Source organism: Squalius cephalus (genome assembly GCF_949319135.1).
Source record: "Squalius cephalus genome assembly, chromosome: 16".
NCBI lineage: Eukaryota > Metazoa > Chordata > Actinopteri > Cypriniformes > Leuciscidae > Squalius > Squalius cephalus.
The window spans coordinates 35,024,618-35,030,617 of NC_137137.1; the positions used below are offsets into that span (position 1 = coordinate 35,024,618).

The 6,000-nt window shown below is 44.0% G+C and overlaps 1 protein-coding gene across 3 annotated transcripts in view; it reads left to right on the top strand.

Moving 5' to 3' along the window:
• Window positions 1-6,000, top strand: part of fgd (faciogenital dysplasia) — a 68,538-nt gene that overhangs the window by 19,304 nt on the left and 43,234 nt on the right. The gene's annotated exons all lie outside the window — the stretch shown is intronic.

Consider the following 6,000-nt stretch of genomic DNA (forward strand, 5'->3'; position numbering starts at 1 on the left):
TTGTTTTATCTCGCAATAAGTCATTCCAAAAATCATGGCAATGGATATTAGTAGGTTTATCCCAGCCAACGCACTAGCCATTATTTTTTAACCTCATTGGTTCTTGCTGAACCTCAAACGTGATGCGTAACACGAGAATGATCCTCATTGGTTCTTGCTGAAGCTCAAACGTGATGCGTAACACGAGAATGAACCTCATTGGTTCTTGCTGAAGCTCAAACGTGATGCGTAACACGAGAATGAACCTCATTGGTTCTTGCTGAAGCTCAAACGTGATGCGTAACTTGAGAATGAACCTCATTGGTTCTTGCTGAAGCTCAAACGTGATGCGTAACACGAGAATGAACCTTATTGGTTCTTGCTGAAACTCAAACGTGATGCGTAACACGAGAATGAACCTCATTGGTTCTTGCTGGAGCTCAAATGTGATGCGTAACACGAGAATGAACCTCATTGGTTCTTGCTGAAGCTTAAACGTGATGCGTAACACGAGAATTAACCTCATTGGTTCTTGCTGAAGCTCAAACGTGATGCGTAACACGAGAATGAACCTCATTGGTTCTTGCTGAAGCTCAAATGTGATGCGTAACAAGAGAATGATCCTCATTGGTTCTTGCTGAAGCTCAAATGTGATGCGTAACACGAGAATGAACCTCATTGGTTCTTGCTGAAGCTCAAATGTGATGCGTAACACGAGAATGAACCTCATTGGTTCTTGCTGAAGCTCAAACGTGATGCGTAACACGAGAATTAACCTCATTGGTTCTTGCTGAAGCTCAAACGTGATGCGTAACACGAGAATGAACCTCATTGGTTCTTGCTGAAGCTCAAACGTGATGCGTAACACGAGAATGAACCTCATTGGTTCTTGCTGAAGCTCAAACGTGATGCGTAACACGAGCATGATCCTCATTGGTTCTTGCTGAAGCTCAAACGTGATGCGTAACACGAGAATGAACCTCATTGGTTCTTGCTGAAGCTCAAACGTTCTGCGTAACACGAGAATGATCCTCATTGGTTCTTGCTGAAGCTCAAACGTTCTGCGTAACACGAGAATGAACCTCATTGGTTCTTGCTGAAGCTCAAACGTGATGCGTAACACGAGAATGATCCTCATTGGTTCTTGCTGAAGCTCAAACGTTCTGCGTAACACGAGAATGATCCTCATTGGTTCTTGCAGAAGCTCAAACGTTCTGCGTAACACGAGAATGATCCTCATTGGTTCTTGCTGAAGCTCAAACGTTCTGCGTAACACGAGAATGATCCTCATTGGTTCTTGCAGAAGCTCAAACGTTCTGCGTAACACGAGAATGAACCTCATTGGTTCTTGCTGAAGCTCAAACGTGATGCGTAACACGAGAATGATCCTCATTGGTTCTTGCTGAAGCTCAAACGTGATGCGTAACACGAGAATGAACCTCATTGGTTCTTGCTGAAGCTCAAACGTGATGCGTAACTCGAGAATGATCCTCATTGGTTCTTGCTGAAGCTCAAACGTGATGCGTAACACGAGAATGATCCTCATTGGTTCTTGCAGAAGCTCAAACGTTCTGCGTAACACGAGAATGAACCTCATTGGTTCTTGTTGAAGCTCAAACGTTCTGCGTAACACGAGAATGAACCTCATTGGTTCTTGTTGAAGCTCAAACGTTCTGCGTAACACGAGAATGAACCTCATTGGTTCTTGCTGGAGCTCAAACGTGATGCGTAACACGAGAATGAACCTCATTGGTTCTTGCTGAAGCTTAAACGTGATGCGTAACACGAGAATGAACCTCATTGGTTCTTGCTGAAGCTCAAATGTGATGCGTAACACGAGAATGAACCTCATTGGTTCTTGCTGAAGCTTAAACGTGATGCGTAACACGAGAATGAACCTCATTGGTTCTTGCTGAAGCTCAAACGTGATGCGTAACACGAGAATGAACCTCATTGGTTCTTACTGAAGCTCAAACGTGATGCGTAACACGAGAATGAACCTGATTGGTTCTTGCTGAAGCTCAAACGTGATGATTAACACGAGAATGAACCTCATTGGTTCTTGCTGAAGCTCAAACGTGATGCGTAACACGAGAATGAACCTCATTGGTTCTTGCTGAAGCTCAAACGTGATGCGTAACACGAGAATGAACCTCATTGGTTCTTGCTGAAGCTCAAACGTGATGCGTAACACGAGAATGAACCTCATTGGTTCTTGCTGAAGCTTAAATGTGATGCGTAACACGGGAATGATCCTCATTGGTTCTTGCTGAAGCTCAAACGTGATGCGTAACACGAGAATGAACCTCATTGGTTCTTGCTGAAGCTCAAACGTGATGCGTAACACGAGAATGAACCTCATTGGTTCTTGCTGAAGCTCAAACGTGATGCGTAACACGAGAATGAACCTCATTGGTTCTTGCTGAAGCTTAAATGTGATGCGTAACACGAGAATGAACCTGATTGGTTCTTGCTGAAGCTCAAACGTGATGCGTAACACGAGAATGATCCTCATTGGTTCTTGCTGAAGCTTAAATGTGATGCGTAACACGAGAATGAACCTGATTGGTTCTTGCTGAAGCTTAAACGTGATGCGTAACACGAGAATGATCCTCATTGGTTCTTGCTGAAGCTCAAACGTGATGCGTAACACGAGAATGAACCTCATTGGTTCTTGCTGAAGCTCAAACGTGATGCGTAACACGAGAATGAACCTCATTGGTTCTTGCTGAAGCTCAAACGTGATGCGTAACACGAGAATGAACCTCATTGGTTCTTGTTGAATCTCAAACGTTCTGCGTAACACAAGAATGAACCTCATTGGTTCTTGTTGAAGCTCAAACGTTCTGCGTAACACGAGAATGAACCGCATTGGTTCTTGCTGAAGCTCAAATGTGATGCGTAACACGAGAATGAACCTCATTGGTTCTTGCTGAAGCTTAAACGTTCTGCGTAACACGAGAATGAACCGCATTGGTTCTTGCTGAAGCTCAAATGTGATGCGTAACACGAGAATGAACCTCATTGGTTCTTGCTGAAGCTTAAACGTGCTGCGTAACACGAGAATGAACCTCATTGGTTCTTGCTGAAGCTCAAACGTGATGCGTAACACGAGAATGAACCTCATTGGTTCTTGTTGAATCTCAAACGTTCTGCGTAACACGAGAATGAACCGCATTGGTTCTTGCTGAAGCTCAAATGTGATGCGTAACACGAGAATGAACCTCATTGGTTCTTGCTGAAGCTTAAACGTGCTGCGTAACATGAGAATGATCCTCATTGGTTCTTGTTGAATCTCAAACGTTCTGCGTAACACGAGAATGAACCGCATTGGTTCTTGCTGAAGCTCAAATGTGATGCGTAACACGAGAATGAACCTCATTGGTTCTTGCTGAAGCTTAAACGTGCTGCGTAACATGAGAATGATCCTCATTGGTTCTTGCTGAAGCTCAAACGTGATGCGTAACACGAGAATGAACCGCATTGGTTCTTGCTGAAGCTCAAACGTGATGCGTAACACGAGAATGAACCTCATTGGTTCTTGTTGAATCTCAAACGTTCTGCGTAACACGAGAATGAACCGCATTGGTTCTTGCTGAAGCTCAAATGTGATGCGTAACACGAGAATGAACCTCATTGGTTCTTGCTGAAGCTTAAACGTGCTGCGTAACATGAGAATGATCCTCATTGGTTCTTGCTGAAGCTCAAACGTGATGCGTAACACGAGAATGAACCTCATTGGTTCTTGCTGAAGCTCAAACGTGATGCGTAACACGAGAATGAACCTCATTGGTTCTTGCTGAAGCTCAAACGTGATGCGTAACACGAGAATGAACCTCATTGGTTCTTGCTGAAGCTCAAACGTGATGCGTAACACGAGAATGAACCGCATTGGTTCTTGCTGAAGCTCAAACGTGATGCGTAACACGAGAATGAACCTCATTGGTTCTTGTTGAATCTCAAACGTTCTGCGTAACACGAGAATGAACCGCATTGGTTCTTGCTGAAGCTCAAATGTGATGCGTAACACGAGAATGAACCTCATTGGTTCTTGCTGAAGCTTAAACGTGCTGCGTAACATGAGAATGATCCTCATTGGTTCTTGCTGAAGCTCAAACGTGATGCGTAACACGAGAATGAACCTCATTGGTTCTTGCTGAAGCTCAAACGTGATGCGTAACACGAGAATGAACCTCATTGGTTCTTGCTGAAGCTCAAACGTGATGCGTAACACGAGAATGAACCTCATTGGTTCTTGCTGAAGCTCAAACGTTCTGCGTAACACGAGAATGAACCTCATTGGTTCTTGTTGAAGCTCAAACGTTCTGCGTAACACGAGAATGAACCTCATTGGTTCTTGTTGAAGCTCAAACGTGCTGCGTAACACGAGAATGAACCTCATTGGTTCTTGTTGAAGCTCAAACGTGATGCGTAACACGAGAATGAACCTCATTGGTTCTTGCTGAAGCTCAAACGTTCTGCGTAACACGAGAATGAACCTCATTGGTTCTTGTTGAAGCTCAAACGTGATGCGTAACACGAGAATGAACCTCATTGGTTCTTGCTGAAGCTCAAACGTGATGCGTAACACGAGAATGAACCTCATTGGTTCTTGCTGAAGCTCAAACGTGATGCATAACATGAGAATGATCCTCATTGGTTCTTGCTGAAGCTCAAACGTGATGCGTAACACGAGAATGAACCTCATTGGTTCTTGCTGAAGCTCAAACGTGATGCGTAACACGAGAATGAACCTCATTGGTTCTTGCTGAAGCTCAAACGTGATGCGTAACACGAGAATGAACCTCATTGGTTCTTGCTGAAGCTCAAACGTGATGCGTAACACGAGAATGAACCTCATTGGTTCTTGCTGAAGCTCAAACGTTCTGCGTAACACGAGAATGAACCTCATTGGTTCTTGTTGAAGCTCAAACGTTCTGCGTAACACGAGAATGAACCTCATTGGTTCTTGTTGAAGCTCAAACGTGCTGCGTAACACGAGAATGAACCTCATTGGTTCTTGTTGAAGCTCAAACGTGATGCGTAACACGAGAATGAACCTCATTGGTTCTTGCTGAAGCTCAAACGTTCTGCGTAACACGAGAATGAACCTCATTGGTTCTTGTTGAAGCTCAAACGTGATGCGTAACACGAGAATGAACCTCATTGGTTCTTGCTGAAGCTCAAACGTGATGCGTAACACGAGAATGAACCTCATTGGTTCTTGCTGAAGCTCAAACGTGATGCGTAACACGAGAATGAACCTCATTGGTTCTTGCTGAAGCTCAAACGTGATGCGTAACATGAGAATGATCCTCATTGGTTCTTGCTGAAGCTCAAACGTGATGCGTAACACGAGAATGAACCTCATTGGTTCTTGCTGAAGCTCAAACGTGATGCGTAACACGAGAATGAACCTCATTGGTTCTTGCTGAAGCTCAAACGTTCTGCGTAACACGAGAATGAACCTCATTGGTTCTTGTTGAAGCTCAAACGTTCTGCGTAACACGAGAATGAACCTCATTGGTTCTTTTTGAAGCTCATACGTGATGCGTAACACGAGAATGAACCTCATTGGTTCTTTTTGAAGCTCATACGTGCTGCGTAACACGAGAATGAACCTCATTGGTTCTTTTTGAAGCTCATACGTGATGCGTAACACGAGAATGAACCTCATTGGTTCTTGCTGAAGCTCAAACGTTCTGCGTAACACGAGAATGAACCTCATTGGTTCTTGTTGAAGCTCAAACGTGATGCGTAACATGAGAATGATCCTCATTGTTTCTTGCTGAAGCTCAAACGTGATGCGTAACACGAGAATGAACCTCATTGGTTCTTGCTGAAGCTTAAACGTGATGCATAACACGAGAATGAACCTCATTGGTTCTTGCTGAAGCTCAAACGTGATGCGTAACACGAGAATGAACCTCATTGGTTCTTGCTGAAGCTCAAACGTGATGCGTAACACGAGAATGAACCTCATTGGTTCTTGCTGAAGCTTAAATGTGATGCGTAACACGA